Source organism: Protopterus annectens, chromosome 3.part1, assembly GCF_019279795.1.
Source record: "Protopterus annectens isolate FY-2018-M chromosome 3.part1, PAN1.0, whole genome shotgun sequence".
NCBI classification, from domain to species: Eukaryota; Metazoa; Chordata; order Ceratodontiformes; family Protopteridae; genus Protopterus; species Protopterus annectens.
The window spans coordinates 1,483,174,771-1,483,189,600 of NC_056732.1; positions in this window are offsets into that span (position 1 = coordinate 1,483,174,771).

A 14,830-nucleotide genomic window follows, 5' to 3' on the forward strand; every position below is an offset into this window, starting at 1 on the left:
TTTACATATAACCTGCATTTTTCGATAACTTTGGATTGCTGTGTAGTTAATATTTTGAATAATTGAGAGTTTTTATGATGGCAGACAAACCTCAGGTTTTAAAAAGTGTTTAACTTGTGGACACAAGATACCCCTCCAAGACCCGCACACTTGTATTTACTGTTTAGGTGCTGCTCATTTAAAGGCAAATTATGACATTTGTGCTGTCTTTGAGTCTAGTGCTATTCAAGGCAGGAGGGGAATGCTCATTATAAATGGCTTGCTTCCCCCACAGACAGGGTCTTCTGAATCCAGACAAGCTTCACCTTCTCCCAGAAGTAGAACAGAAAAGAGAAGAAAAAGGATAAGTCCTCAGAAAGGTCTGGGGAAAAGAAATTGTAAGAGAAAAAAAATCAAGAAATGAAAGGTCCCCATATCCAATTGGTCTGTCAGTTCTGGTACCCAAAAGACTGAGGCAGTCAGATCCACTTGAAAGGTCTGAACTACCTTCTCTTCAGGTTTTTCACTAGAACCATTGAGCCTTCTGCTCCATTCACCCATTTTGCAAGATAAACACCCTCCCAGACATTCTTCTGTATCATTGTCATCATCGAGGTTGGTCTGATCCACCAGAAGTCTCATGGAAATGAGCATAGACCAGATGATAAGGAAATTTTTCAGGGCACAGATCCAACTTGGAGTCCTCTTGGCATCATCCCCCTTAGGGGAGGTCAGGTACATCAACCCAGTCATATTTTTCTCTAGTATCAGTTCAGTTTTTGAAACCATTCACACAGATCCAAACCGCTCCAGCACACCTCAGCCTGATCTGACAGTCCAGGGAACTTTGGCTAGGACTTGCCTCCCGTACTCTTTTGACTCTGATGCTGTTTGTTTGAGATGAGTCCATGAGCTGAAGAGTCTTTGTCAAGTTCCTGGTGGTGGAGTTGACTCCACAGTTTTCATAGTAATCTCTTCCTGTCTGGGCCTCAGCACTTTACAGCTCTTCTCCAAGTTCTTCCTTAGAGCTGACCTTGATTGGAACAGGGAGAGTGCTTGAGTCCTTTAACGGACTGAATACTTCCTCAGCTCCACTCATGGCATCTGCTTTTGAGGCTGTGGGAAGGACTTTGGCTGGACCAAGTAGGCAGGTACATGCACCAAATTCAGATCCATCCCAACACCCAGTGGAACCTTGCCCTTTTACCTCCCATTCGGATTGATGGGGACAGTCAGAACCCATAAGTTTTGAGACTACTTGGCATTCAAGTTCCCAGTATGATTCTGACTTGTTTCCACCAGAACCCCAGAGGCATATTCTCGAGAAACAGACATGCAAACAGAAGCACTTAGACTTCTATCTTGAGTCTGTCACTGAAGGTGAAAGATTTCCCCTGGAAGATGCCACCATCGGAGACACCTTAGAATTGATGGCGGGGATGATCCACTGAAACTCTCTGCCAAAATGAATCTGTGGTTCTTGAAGATTTCCAGACTGGCTCATGTGCATCTTGGGTAGTTCCCCCCAGATGTCTTTATAGATATTATTACATAGAGGGTATTGAAGGAACCTGACATTAGAAAACCAGTCCCACCTGCAAAAAGACAAGGTTTTAGTAGCCCCAAAAGATAGAAAGCACTAGATGAAATGATGCCCAGTAGATGCCATAGTAATATCAGCCACAAAGAAAGAAATACCCATGGAGAGTTCTTATTTCCATCCCCTTAACGGAGTCAAGGGCAGACAGACTAGGGAAATGGGCATATGCTTTAGGGATCTTTGTAATCAGAGCACTGAATTACCTTGCGCAAATGACTCATTTTCAAATGAACTTGACCAAGATTTAAGTCCCATTCAGATAATTTGCCTTCAAATTATTCAAAAACATTAGATATCTAAATTTCTACCTACAGTCCACCTCTAATGTAGCAATGCATCTGATATCCAAAGCTACAGATGATATAGCAAGAGCAACTGACACATGCATTACCATGCCGTCATCATGCCTGGATGTAACTATGCAATTTTTCAGAAAGCTTCAAAGCATCCTTTATTAATGTCCCTTTTTGATGGTTCCTCATTTTTTGGACCAAAAGGGAGAGATAGTTACTAGGAAGCCAAGACTGTAAGACCCTACCTGCCATAGGAATCTGTTTCTCCACACCTTAAAGAGGAATCAAAGGGATGGTAAGAAAATGTGGTTCAGAAAATTAAAGGGTTTTCACCATGACACTGCTTTGTACAGACTCTCTAAGGCAGAGAGGAAGTAATTCAAATGGCCATCATCGCAGAGGCAGTCAGGGGGTTTTAACCTTACACCCACAAGCCTTGCAAAACATTACTTAAGATTCATGGGTGTTAAAAATAATCACCAGAGGCTACACCACTCCCTTTATATATCCTCCAAACAAGTGATTAGATTCCTGACATTTCTCCCAGAGAGTTGGAATCTGCAGCAACAGAAGGTTCAAAGTTGCTAGAAAAAAGGAGTCATCCAACAGATTCCCCCAGACCAGTTAGAATCTGGAGTCTTTTCCAGGTTCTATTTAGTTCCAAAGAAAACAGAGGACCTTGAACTAATAATGGGACCTTAGCCACCTCATTCAGTTTGTACAACAAAGTGTAGGATGGTCATGGCACAGTCCATACCACCTCTGTTGGAGAAAGATGATTGGTTGTGTGCTATACATCTCTAGGATGCCTCCAGTCATATAAAGACATAGAGGCAGACCAGGAGTTTTCTCCATTTCCAGCTGGGGGCCAAATACTTTCAGTTTAGAGCAATGCGATTTGGTTTCACCACAGCCCCATGAGTGTTCAAGATTATGGCAGTGGTAGCAGCTCATTGCCAACTGCAAGGTATCCAGGTCTTCCCATATCTAGATGATTGGCTCCCAACTGCTTCTTCCAGGGATCTTCTGCTATAACAACAAGCACTACTACTCTGTCTTGCATACATGTTAGGATTGCAGTGGATCATGCAAAAAGTCAACTGTTTCCACTCAACAATTTATAGGATGTCATATCAACACATTTCTATAAATTGCCAAACTCACAGAACCAAGATTGCCAGCCTTAAGACTAGTGGTTTCTCAGGTAATCCAACATTCTCATCCACAACCAAGATTGATTCTCTGTTTGTTAGGGCTGATTGCTGCATAAGAGTATTACAATGGACTCTCTCAGTCAAATGGTTAGTGTCTTCAAATTCTCCATGCCAAATTTCCTCAAACTCGTCTGCAGAGAACCTATAAAGTTGTGGATAATATCTCATCAGTCACAGAAGGGGGAGACCCTTTTGTCCACCATCTCCCCAGGCCACATTAACCAAGGCCATTTCCCTTCTCAGGTGTGGGGGACATTTTGAGGGGAAGGCTGTTCAAGGTACTTGGTCACCTGTAGAAGTCAGCCTTCGCATCAGTATCTCAGAGATGATAATAGTCTTCTTACCATTGCTGACCTTTCAGGACTGCCTACCCCCACAGGTGAGATATCCATTCAGACAGTATGTCATTGGTGTGGTACATCAACAAACAAGGGGGAATATCATATCCACTTTGCCGGGAGTCAATGAGAATATGGCAGTAGGCAATGCTTTCCCATCATTTTCTGGTAGCAGCGTACATACCTTAGATGGCGAACGTACTAGTGGACAAACTGAACAGGTCAGTCTTAGTGCTTCATGAGTAGTCTGTCAAAAACACAGTGGCAACAGAGATTTTCAGCTGCTGAAGCCAACCTTGCTGTGACCTTTTTGCCTCATACCTAAACAAGTGTAGCTGTTATCCAGTAAAAAAAAAAACTAAGGAACGACAAACAAGCTCATTAGTTGCTATTGCAACAATATAAAATTCTCCTTCTCCAGTAGGATGAAGTAAGCCACTAACAAAAGCATTCAAAGGTAATTAATTAAAAAAATAAATCCAAAAATGGCTGCTCAGTGAATTAGCTCCCAAACGAAATATAAACTGGTAAACAAAGAGAGAACGGCAGAGCAATATGCTCAACACTAACCAGTATGTCCAGAAGCACTGCACAATATGCAGAGTCACAATCCACTTTAAATGAATCCAAAAAGAATTGAATTTAACAGCGTAACATCTGTTTATTCACGACATAAAAATGCAAGCATTTCACCATAAAGGCTTCCTCAGGCAATTAAAAACAATCAAAACTCAACATTTAAATAGTGCACACATCACTGACATCACTTCCGCATATCTAATAAAAACAGATTAAATAAATTCACATAAACGAAACACCATCTATATAAAATGGATAGATACATGTATCTTACAGTTTATAATGAGTATATATAGAAATATATAATATATATATAATGAATGTATATATTTAAAACAATCAAAACTCAGAACATTTAAATAGTGTGCATATCGCTGACATCACTTCCGCATATCTAATGAAAACAGATTAAATTAACATAAACAAAACACCATCTATATAAAATGGATAGATACGTGTATCTTACAGTTTATGAGTATATATAGAAATATATAAAATATATATATAATTAATGTATATATTTAAGTACCCAAATAAAAACAACTAAAAACAATATAATACATATCCATCCCGAACTGCATAGAATGGATAAAGCAGCACTAAACTTCAATAACCATTATAAATAAAAATCCAAGTGCTGAGGTAAGCCGGATAAAAAGCCTGGATTAAATGATAGAGTATCTGTTAAACCCGTTTTAAAAGCTAGGAGGCTAAAGAAATGATCATATTTATGGCTTACCTCAGCACTTGGATTTTTATTTATAATAGTTATTGAAGTTTAGTGCTGCTTTATCCATTCTATGCAGTTCGGGATGGATATGTATTATATTGTTTTTATTTGGGTACTTAAATATATATATTCATTATATTTACTTTATATATTTCTATATATACTCATTATAAACTGTAAGATACACGTATCTATCCATTTTATATAGATGGTGTTTCGTTTATGTGAATTTAATTAATCTGTTTTTATTAGATATGAGGAAGTAATGTCAGTGATGTGTGCACTATTTAAATGTTCTGAGTTTTGATTGTTTTAAATATATACATTCATTATATATATTTTATATATTTCTATATATACTCATTATAAACTGTAAGATACACGTATCTATCCATTTTATATAGATGGTGATTCATTTATGTGAATTTATTTAATCTGTTTTTATTAGATATGCAGAAGTGATGTGTGCACTATTTAAATGTTCTGAGTTTTGATTGTTTTTAATTGCCTGAGGAAGCCTTTATGGTGAAAGCCCTTGCATTTTTATGTCGTGAATAAACAGATGATCTGAAATAGGAGAATTCATTTGTCAGCAACCTGTGGGTATGGATCCGATATCGGATCCGAACCGGCATGGTTTATCCAGCTATGGATCCGAGCTCCTAGCTCCTCCCTCACCCATAATGCCCTGCTCTCCCTACATGACCTCAGATCGAGTTTGCCGCGCATGGTGTAGGCTGAGTCATCTGAGCTCCTAAAGCTAAGTTATTATTTTCTTATTAAAGGGTGTTAAAATTGTTTAAACTTTAAATTTATGTGAAAGATATAGGTTCCCCTTCTCTTTTTATATTTTTTGGGTTAATTTAATTTAGTTTTTACCCTCCGCTCGCTGGTTCGTAGTTGGTGTGTGTGTTTCTTTGGGGCCTTTGCATGAGTGTTTTTTAGTTTACTTTACTATTTAAAAAAAAAAAAAAAAAATTAGTAATGTCTGGGGCCCCAAAGGCTGTGTTTTCAAAGTGCACCGCGTGTGGCCATAAGCTTTCCCCTGCTGATGGCCACACTCGGTGCGTTCGATGCCTTGGGGTTGAACACCTCACTTCAGGGTGTTCAATCTGTGCAGGGTTCAACCCCAGGGCATTGAAGGAGCGGAGGTCGAAGCTAGTCTTGGCGGGACTCTTGCCCCCAGACTCGGCTTCGGCCCCCGCCCCCTTGGTGGTCACTGCTTTGGCAGTCCCTGCCTTGCCTGCTCCCCCTCCTCCACCCGGGATTCAAACTCCCGCCAAAGGGTCGGAGGAGAAGGAAGCCAGGAAAAAGGACCGGAGAGAGAAGCACCACAAGCGGCGGGCCGAGACCTCCGTTTCGGCCCCGCCGGCTTAGTGGGCTTCTCCTCCGGCCTCTCTGGCTGCTGGCTCTTCCCCTCCTCAGCTCCGGTCCCCGTGCTTTTCACCGCTGCCTGAGGATGAGGAGACCCGACCTCCGTTGAGGCTATCGAGGCGGCACTCAAGGCCTACCTCGGTAGCCTCGTTGAGGTCTACTTACAGCCTCTCCGATGCTGATCTGGACCGGATGATGCGAAGGTTCATCCAGGCCCAGATGCAGATGGGAGTGCTCCTGCCTCCCCCCCTCTGGGGGGGAGCTCGACCCCATTTTTTAAGCCCATTGCCCCTTCTCCGACCCGCTACACGGGTTTGGAGCGCTCGGAGCCGGGCAGCCTCGGAGCCGGGGATGGGTCGGCGCCGACAGTACTGGGTACTTCGGATCTGACCCTGCCCTCGAGTCTGTCGGATCCGACCTCTCGGAGCCTTGGCCTGAGCTTCGGATCCGAGGGACTCAGTGCGCCTTCAGCGCTGTCTTTGTCAGAGCACACTGGTCCCTTGGATCCGAGGGGCTCTGCGCCGGCTACGATCCGCTCCCCCTCGGCTTTTGATGTAGTGGAGAGGGCTCTGTTGAGGGCATCCGGACCCCCGGCCCTTGCTTCGGCTCCGTCCCGCACTCCATCTGCTCTGGACCAGGCTTCCATCACCCGGCCACTGGGACAGCCCGCTTCACTGCCCCAAGCAGTTCCTGCGGTTCTGGACATTGCTGGTGAGGGCTCCTCGGACAGCCCCCCCAAGGAAGCACCTCGCAAGCATTCGTGCAAGAGGAGGCACATAGACTCCCCCGAGTCTTTGACTGAAGACACCGACTTGGAGGAAGGGGAAGGCTCCCCAAGATCACGCCCTGAGGATGTCTCCTTCGGAGACATCATGGAAATGTTATGAATTAGAGGTGGGTGGTCTGCCCCAAAGTCTTCCTCGGACGAGTCAGTGTTCTTGGAGGCATTTGAAGCGGGCCCATCTACCTCTTGGGTGTCCCCTCCTGCCGACCCCCTGGTGGACCTTATTACCACCAGGGTGTGGAAGGAACCGGACACCGTGGAGCCAATCCCTAAGAGGCCCGACAGGATCCTTAGCCCCCCTGCTGACCGTGCCCACTGGAGTAAGGGACCCCCGGTAGATGCCATGTTGTCGGCAGCAGCCACAAGAGGGAACTCGCCCAGGAGAGTCCCTCAGTCCATCCCCCGAGCAAGGAGTCTCGGATGATGGACCGTTTGGGGAAGAGAATGTTTAGTTCAGCGACCTACTCAGTGAGGGCGCTCATCTATTTGGCACACGTCATTAGGATGCAGCGCGATCTTATCAAGGACTATGCTGCATCCCCCCCAGAGTCCATGTCGGAGGAGGACAAACTTATGCACTCCACCCTTATGACCACTCTTCGTTCGGTGACTAACACCTCTATGCGGTTACTTTCCCACGCTACCGAGGGAGCCGCTAGAGCTGCGGGAGCGGGCCTAGTCACAAAACGGCAGGCCTGTCTCCGCCACTGTGATTTTACAGAGCCCTTCAAGGCGTCTTTCGCGAACGCCCCCTTTGACGGTTCTGCCCTTTTTGGCAAGATGGTTCACGATACCTTGGTTCAGAGCGAGAAGGACGGGAAGATGCTGTCTGCCGTCGGAGTCCGCTTTTCTGTGCCTCAGAGGTCCTACTCTAGGAACCAAAAGGGCCAGAAGAAGATGTGGTTCCGGAAGTCACAGCATTCCCAACCCGCTACGGACAACCAGTCCTTCTGCGGCAGAGGAGGACAGGGAGGACGCCGCCCTAGGGGCAGAGGGGCTCCCAGGAACTTTGGGTCCAGGGAACCTTTCTCTGAACGGCCCACGCAGCAACCCTCAGGGGTTGTCCGGCTGCTCCACTCTGGAGGCAGTCGGGGGACGTTTCTCTGAGCACCTAGCGGCATGGGAGTCCATTACATCGGACTGCTAGGTACTCCGAATTATATCCAGAGGTTACAAGATCCCCTTTCTTCATGTCCCAAAGTTAAAAATCCTCCCTGATGTTCCACCCGATCAGAGGGAGGCCGCTTCAGCAGAAATTGGCCATCTGCTGAGAAAAAGAGCCATCCAGCCTGTCCCCCCAGACCAGATCGGATCAGGGTTCTACTTCAGGTTCTTTTTAGTGCCAAAAAAGGCGGGGGACCTCAGACCCATTCTAGACCTGTCCCTGTTGAACCTGTCTGTTCCTAAAGAGAAGTTCCGGATGGTCACTTTGCAGTCCATCCTCCCCCTTCTAGGGGAGAATCACTGGATGTGCTCTATAGACCTCAAGGACGCGTACTACCACATTCGGATGGACAGACGATCCAGGAGGTTTCTTTGCTTCCAGCTGGGAGCCAGTCACTACCAGTTCAGGGTCCTTCCCTTTGGTCTCACCACAGCCCCCAGGGTGTTCACCAAAGTGTTAGCAGTTGTTGCGGCCCACCTGAGGCTTCAGGGGGTGCAGGACTTTCCGTACCTAGATGACTGGCTTCTCACCGCTCCAACAAGGCATCTACTCTCTTTGGCAATAGACTCCTTCCTTCATCTAGCTCCCAAGCTAGGCATCACGGTAAACATACAGAAGTCCAACCTGGTCCCTACTCAAACAATAGAATTTGTAGGAGCCAGGTTAGACACGAGAAATTTAAGAGCCTTTCTCACAACCGACAGGGTTCGGAATCTGTGACTCCAGGTGCGGGCCATCCTTCACTACAGCTCATCACCTGCGGAATTGATCCTGAGGGCGCTAGGGTCTATGGCGGCAGCGATTACTCTTCTTCCGCATGCCCGCTTGAACATGCGGGTGCTTTAATGGACACTTCAGGTGCAATGGTCATTTCTCTCCCTCCCCCTGTATCATCCCATTGCGATCAGCAAGGCTTGCAAGCGGTCTCTCTTGTGGTGGCTCCATTCTCCGGACCTCCACAGGGGCCGCCCCTTTTGTGCATCTCCCCCCCTCGCCACGGTGGCCATGGACGCTTCCCGCCTCAGGTGGGGGGGGGAGCATTTTGCGGGCCGGATGGTCCAAGGCACGTGGAGCGATTCAGAGACCTCCCTGCATATCAATGTTCTGGAAATGAGGGCGGTGCTCTTGGCGTTGCAAGCACTTCAGGCCCTCCTTCCCCTGGGAACAATTGCGATTCAATCAGACAACATGTCGGTGGTCTGGTACATCAACAAACAGGGGGGAACCAGGTCTTACCCCTTATGTCGAGAAGCCATGAGAGTGTGGGAATAGGCGATCTCCACCAACTGCTTTCTCATCGCAATGCACATTCTGGGTCAGACCAACATCCTAGCGGACAAGCTCAGTCACACCATTCTCTCCCTGTACGAGTGGACTCTCAATTCTCAAGTAGCGAAACGTATCTTCGCACAGTGGGGGACTCCCTGTTGCAATCTCTTTGCTTCTCCTTTAAACACCAAGTGCGACAGTTTTTTCGCTCTAATCCCCCCTCCAGGGGATTCTCCGAGAGACGCTCTGGTGCATGCTTGGCCTCCCGGTCTTCTTTACGCATACCCCCCTCTACCTCTGATGCTACAAGTACTTCAGAAAGCCTCTCGATTGGGGTGCAGAATGATCCTCATTGCCCCATTCTGACCTTGACAGATCTGGTTCCCTTACCTAAGGTCTCATTCAGTGAATCCACCTTGGATTCTAGATCCCATTCCGGATCTGATATCACACCCGTCGAACCTGCCAACTCCGAACCTGGACAACCTGAAGCTGACTGCTTGGCTGCTCCAGTTCCACTCCTAATAAGGACTCCCGGTATCTCGTCTCCAGTTAAAGCCATTCTGGTAGCGGCCCACAAGCCCTCTACCAGAAATATTTACCGCAGTAAATGGAAGCATTTCTCCATTTGGACAGAGCGGCAAGGCCTAGATCCTTTCACGGTTCCTCTTCCTTTGGTTCTAGACTTCCTTACTACTCTCTTTAAGGATGGCGCCAGTAGTTCCACGGTTAAAGTTCAGCTGGCGGCCATATCGCATTACCATGTTGGACACGATTCAGGGCCTCTTATGTCGGTTAAGTTATGCAAAACCTTCCTAAAAGGCACCTTTTTGCTCAGACCCCCTGTCAAAGAAACGGTTCCCCCGTGGGATCTTTCCTTGGTACGTCAGGCCTTGACTGCTCCCCCCTTCGAACCTGCGACCACAGTCTATCTTAAACACTTGTCCTTTAAGACCGCTTTTTTGGTAGCCATTACTTCGGCTAAGAGAGTTTCAGAGCTTCACGCCCTGTCCATGAAACCGCTTTATTTGATTTTTCATCCGGACCGGGTGTACCTCAGCCTCAATCCCTCCTTTCTTCCTAAAGTAGCTTCGGAAGCTAACATTAATCAGTCCATCAACCTCCCTGTTTTCTTCCCGAAGTATCAAAACAAAGGCGAATACAAGCTGCATTCCTTGGATGTTCACAGGCAGCTTCGTTTTTACCTTCATAGGACAGCTGCTCATAGGCAATCAGACCAGTTGTTCATTTCTTTTGCCAAATTCAATCTGGGTAAACCAATTTCCAAAGTTTCTTTGTCACGCTGGATTTCTCAGTGTATTCTGTTGACGTACCAAGCCTCTGGGAGGCCTGCACCGGAGGGAGTCAATGCTCATTCAACCCGGTCTGTCTCTACTTCAGCGGCTTTTAAGTCTAGGGTTCCTCTGGATGACATTTGTTCAGCAGCCACTTGGGCTTCATCTCATACCTTTATTACTCATTACAAGCTGGATGTCACTTCTAGAGGTAGAGCATCCTTTGGCTCCGTGGTGCTCCGGAATATCCTACCATGATGGCCACCCAAGATTCAGGTAGCTGGGGACTCTGTCCCTCAGGTTGCTGACAAATGAATTCTCCTACTTTAGATTTAGAAGTTATGTACTTACCATAACGTTCCATCTGAGTAGGTGGATTCATTTGTCTGCAACCATCCCGCCCTCCTATCCCCCTGGCCTTGTCGGTTTCCTGCATAGGGTGTGTTACCCTTTGGTTAGGGTAGTTAGTGCAGGGCAAACTGACAGGGCATTATGGGTGAGGGGAGGAGCTAGGAGCTCGGATCCATAGCTGGATAAACCATGCCGGTTCGGATCTGATATCGGATCCATACCCACAGGTTGCAGACAAATGAATCCACCTACTCAGATGGAACGTTATGGTAAGTACATAACTTCTAATTACGCTGTTAAATTCAATTCTTTTTGGATTCATTTAAAGTGGATTTTGACTCTGCATATTGTGTAGTGCTTCTGGACATACTGATTAGTGTTGAGCATATTGCTCTGCCATTCTCCCTTTGTTTACCAATTAATTAAAAAAAATGCTCAGTCTTTCAATACTATAAACTTTTGTCAAGATCCTAAAGCTTAAGCCCTTTTCTAAGACTTAAGGGCAGAAAAATGGAGCCATTCACCCTACATATAATTGCTTACGTAAACTGTCAGATCATAAAAAATATAAAAGTATTTTATTCAACACTCTCAAAGCATCCTTTATGCTTAACGTATGCACACTTGTAGAACCAGGATCAAAATGCATATCATAGTAACATGCTAAAAAAGCAATGAAATCAGAAAAAGATTGTTCATGCCATAAAAACAAATATTTAACAACTAGCTCAAAAATAAATAAATGAATGAATAATACATGTGAACCTTTAAAATGGTAGCTTACCACAAATAATCTCTCATAATCAAACTCAAATCAGTGTCTTGCGAGATCAAATACATCCTACTGCTGGAAGTATGTTGCTATGCAATAAGCTTAGCAACCAAATTCCAGCAATCTCATGAGAACTAAATCACCCTACTTGCTAAAACTATGTTAGCAAACAACTCTTCACCGTCTAAATGAAAAAATGTCAGACTGATCACACTTGTAGTAAGGTAGTATTTTAAAAGTTTATAACCTTACATGTATTATTCGTTTATTTATTTTGAGATAGTTGTTAAATGTTTGTTTTTATGACATGAACAATCTTGTTCTGATTTCGATGCTTTCAGTTTTTAGCATGTTTCTATGATATGCATTTTGATCATGGTTCTACAAGTGCATACATGTTAAGCGTAAAGGATGCTATGAGATTGTTGACTAAAATATTTTTATATTTTTTGTGATCTGACATAGTTTATGTAAGGAATTATATGTGGGGTGAATGGCTCCATTTTTCTGCACTTAAGCCTTAGAAAAGGGCTTAAATTTTAGGATCTTGACAGAAGTTTATAGTATTGAAAAACTGAGCATTGTCATTTTTATTATTATTTATTATTATTATTATGTATAACCTTTGAATGCTTCTGTGCCTTAATTCGTCCTACTGGAGAGGGAGAGTTTTATATTGCTATAGCAAATGAGTCAATTTGATTATTTAATGAAGCTGCTAGTGATTATTTATGATGTATTTAAACTAGTAATATGCAGAGTTTTTAAAAGTCTGATGAAGCATGGTGGTTCTACACAAAAGCACTTACTTTCTGTTGAGCTTTTTGCTGGATAACAGCATGTTCATAGGTAGGCCCTAGGGCCTATACAAGCCTAGCCAAAAAGGTACCCTGGCTTTTGACACCCAAGAAAATTATTTTCCTGTGCCCCTGTCAAGCAGAACCACAGAAGTGATCCCTGGGGTGAATTTCCTATTACCCATCCAATCATCAAGATTTTTCTTGAAGAGTGTTAAAGAGGAGCTCTGTTTGACATAGGTAGTCTGTTCCACTGTATGGGAAGTCTTTGGGACAGGAATATATCCCTCCAGCATGTTCTGTTTATTGTGGTGACAAGGTTTAGGTCCCTAGTGCATGTAGCTTGGAGGGATTGTGATTTTGTTAAGTGGAGCATGTCCAACAGCTCTGGGTTTGACATAGCTTTGTATGTTAGGCAGAGATTGCCCCTGAGTAGGCGATATGCGACAGAGTAAAGCTGAAGTTTTTTGAGTTGGTCTGTGTAGGGCATCTCTTTGAGGCCAGTAGTCCTCTTTTGAGGTATTTCTGTGGCCTTTCCAGTTGTTGTAGATGTCTTGTGAGGTACATACCAAAAGGGGCATTATACTCTATAATGGGCCTAATGAGTGATGAGTAGAGGGGAATAATGACCTCTCTTTTTTCTGGATGAGAAACCTGTTGTGATGAGGTGTGCCACATAGAAGATTTTCCTGACCACTGTGGCGATATGATTATCAAAGGAGAGACTACTGTCCACCTGTGTCCCAAGGTCTCATCACACTTCTGGTGTTAAGTAGATTACCCCCTATGTGGTAGTTCATGGGTACAGAATTTTTACCAAAGGGGATGACAATGCACTTTTTGGCATTGAGCTTGAGACCATGGCTTTGACACCAGGCATCTGTCTCAATGAGGCCCTTTTGTAGGATGTCCACATTGTTAGGAGTTTCGATTATGGCTCCTAGTTTGTAGTCATCTGCAAATTTCGTTAGCCAAAGACCTTCTGTGTTAGCATGTACTTCAGAGAAGCAGATACCAAACAGGAGAGGACCCAGGACTGAACCCTGTGGTACTTCACTTGTCTGAAGTCTGATTTGGAGTCTGCTACTTTCACAGTGTGTGTTCTGTCAGTAAGCTAGTTGGCAACCCATCTTGTGACATAGGGATTTTATACCTAGTTTAGTGAGTTTTTCTACAATTTCAGAGTGGGGGATGGTGTTGAACGCCTTGGGGAGATTTAGATACGCTATGTAAACCACCTTACCCTCATCTATGGCTTTGTCGACTGCTTCAAAGAAGTCTGTCAGGTTTAGGAGACATGATCTGCCTTTTACAAACCCTAACTGTGTGAGGTCCAGAGTTTGGAGATCTCCAATGTCTTTATTTATGAGTTCCATGATGATACGTTCCATGACCTTGCAGACCAGGCTTGTCAGGCTAATGGGGCAGTAGTTCCCAGGTTCTGTTGTGGCCACCCCTTTGTGGAGTGGGATAACTGTCGCGGTGCACCATTCAATGGGCACAAAGTCTGAGGTGAGGCTATGATTGAACATGATACTTAGGTGGGGTGCCAGTTCATTCTGTAGTTCGTGTAGAAGGCAGCCTGAGAGGTTGTCAGGTCCCATGGATGCTGTGTTCTTGGCTTTGGAGAGTGAGGTTTTTACCTGTGCAGCCGTGATTACAGGAACTTTGCATTATTCCAGTATAGAGATGGGCCCTTTAGGGGGTGAGAGGGGGGGTAAAGTTAGCACTGAACCTATCTGCCAGGATGTTGGCAATATCAGTTGGTTCTGTATATTTAGTGTCGTGTTGTAACTCAGAGCAGATCTGAGTGTTGCCATTGAGATTCTTGACATAGCTATAGAATGCTTTGTGGTTGTCTGTAGAATCCGTGGCGATTTTGTTTTCATAACTAGCTTTAGAGGATTTTATGAGGGATCTCAGCTTCTTACTGAGGCTGACCAGGGAGTTCCTCCAGTCGTGGGATTTTACTCTCTTTTTTGCAACAGTTTCTTTTTTCTGTTGTAGTGTTTATGGCAGAAGACCACCAGATTGGCTTCCTTTTTTGGTGGGGTAGTTGAAATCGCCCATTATTAGGGTGTTGGGTTGTACCTTAATATTTTCCAGTGTATTAAGAAAAGAGGAGTGGAAATCCTGGGGCATGGTGGGGGTGGGGGTCTGTAGCAAGCTACAATCTGTATTGCTGTTTTTCCCAGAGTTAGTTGAACTTGGATAATCTTGGATGCATTATGCTGAGCAACTAGCTTGGAGTTGTGGATATCCTTAATGAATATGGACACGCCTCCACCTT